The sequence below is a fragment of the Elephantulus edwardii genome, unplaced genomic scaffold (genome assembly GCF_000299155.1).
Source record: "Elephantulus edwardii isolate Elephantulus edwardi_28Jun2011 unplaced genomic scaffold, EleEdw1.0 scaffold00008, whole genome shotgun sequence".
Classification (NCBI taxonomy): Eukaryota; Metazoa; Chordata; class Mammalia; order Macroscelidea; family Macroscelididae; genus Elephantulus; species Elephantulus edwardii.
The window spans coordinates 11745838-11747823 of NW_006399758.1; the positions used below are offsets into that span (position 1 = coordinate 11745838).

The following is a 1986-nucleotide window of genomic DNA, read 5'->3' on the forward strand; positions in this document are numbered from 1 at the left end:
AAAAAAAATGAAATAGAAAGGGCCAGAGAGCTAGAAGAGAGGCAGGTAAGGGCGAAAGGAAATGGAACATGTCAGTGGAGACAAATAGCTGCTTTCATAAGTGGTTGTTGGAATCAGCAATAAAGATGTCGCATATATATCAGCAAAAGAAATTTTTGTTAGCATAACATTATAAGAAGATAAAAATTAGAAGTAAGTGGAGTTATAATTAAAAAAAAAAAAACTCCCAAAATTGTGAGTTTCTTTTGGTGATTCTAATACATAGAGATTCTTTCTGTTGCAGAGTTGAACGTAATAGCATTTTCTCGACTCTAATCTTTGTAAAAAGAATGTGCAACAATGAATGAATGGAAATCCAAGTTCTTTATAAACTTTCATTAAAATCTCAAATAAAAAAATTAAAAAAGAAGTTCAGTTGGCATAATCTGTAACATGTTGCATGGCTACTGGAAAGTCTGAGAATCTCTGACAGTTTGAATTCACCAGCAGCCCCACAGGAGAAAGATGGGTCATCTCCTGTTAAGAGTTACAACCTCTGAAACCTGATAGAGTTACTATGTGGTAGAATCGATTCGACAGCAGTGATTTTGTTTTTTTGTTATTATTTTTTTAAATCTTTATGAAATCAGTTTGCCAGTCCTTTCTTCCATGGCACTGTTGGATGGGCCTTTATATTAGTCTTTTTTTTTTCTTCTTTTCTGACAGGATTCTGGATTCCATTTACTTTGACTGCACAGCTAAGATGGGAATGGCTGAATGAGAACTGGAGATGGACCATCATAGGGGTTCTTCTTCTTCACTGTTTCACAAAGTTTCCTCTTAAATGTACAACAGGCTCCAAGGCAACACTTCATTTTAACTACAGGTGGCAACAGATGTTGCAGCAGAGAATCCAGATGTGTTAAAAAAGAACGGCATTAAGTTTCATCATTGCCTCAGTCTTTTTTTTTTGTCAGATTTCTTAATTCCACCTGTGGCCAGGGGACCTTTGCCTGCGGCCTTCGCTTTTAGTTCCTTGAGTTTCTTCTGTTCTTCCTTCTGTTTCTGCTTGAAAGCCTCTTCCTCATCCATCTCCTTGGTCTGCGTCTTGGGCTGTTTCAGGGGGCTTCTTCTTACCACCTTCATGGCCAGACATGGCGCCGGCCACCCCCTATGTTAATATTTAATGGAAAAGAGAAATGAGGAAAATGAATAATAAGTTTAGCTTTGAATAGGAGAGATGAAATAGAATAAAATAAAGACTTGGACTGAAGAAGTATAAGTGTGTGTGTGAGAGAGAGAGAGAGAGAGAGAGAGAGAGAGAGAGAGAAAAGTTGAGCACATTTCACATTCTCATCCATTTGTCTCATAATTAATTGTACTTTAGGGCTCTCCAGCAGTGTAGTCTGGACAACGGTGCACTACTAAACAGAAGGTGATGAATCTCTGGATGTTCAAATCCACCAGTAATTCTGTGGAGAAAGTTGGAGAGTCTCCTCTCATGTGACTTATAATCTCTAAAAATCCACTGGAGAGTTAGCTATAAGTTGATTCCAACTCAACAGCAGTGAGTTCAGTTTGAGCTACTTGTATTTTGTCCCTCTCTTTCCTTTTTAATGCACTTCCTCCTGTGCTCTACTGCTAGATGACAGGTAGCCTGACTGCTGGAAATTCCTCAATAGCTTCTCTCTAAAGAACCACATTTTATTTTCTTAATACAGTATTAGGACATTTCCAAACTGGCATACTTGCCTGCATTCATCAGAAAATCTTTGCTTCCCTCAAACCAGCTTCCTGTCATTTTTACAGAATTTCTGAATTTGATGCCTGCACATGCTTGCCCCTTCTGTGCACCCTCTGAAATTCCATCGCTCTTCAGGAGGCAGATCTCAGATACTGATCTGAATGGCACCTTTTCTCAACAATCCCTCTTCGCGAGGCTCTCTCCCCACTCTGTCGGTATCCCACGAGCCCCTATTATACATTATTCTAAGCTCTGGAGAAAAA

At 39.0% G+C, this 1986-nt stretch overlaps 1 pseudogene; it reads right to left on the reverse strand.

The window, feature by feature from the left end:
- Positions 1–1125, reverse strand: part of LOC102857181 — a 93905-nt pseudogene extending 92780 nt beyond the window's left edge.
- Positions 1126–1986: the final 861 nt, after the last annotated feature.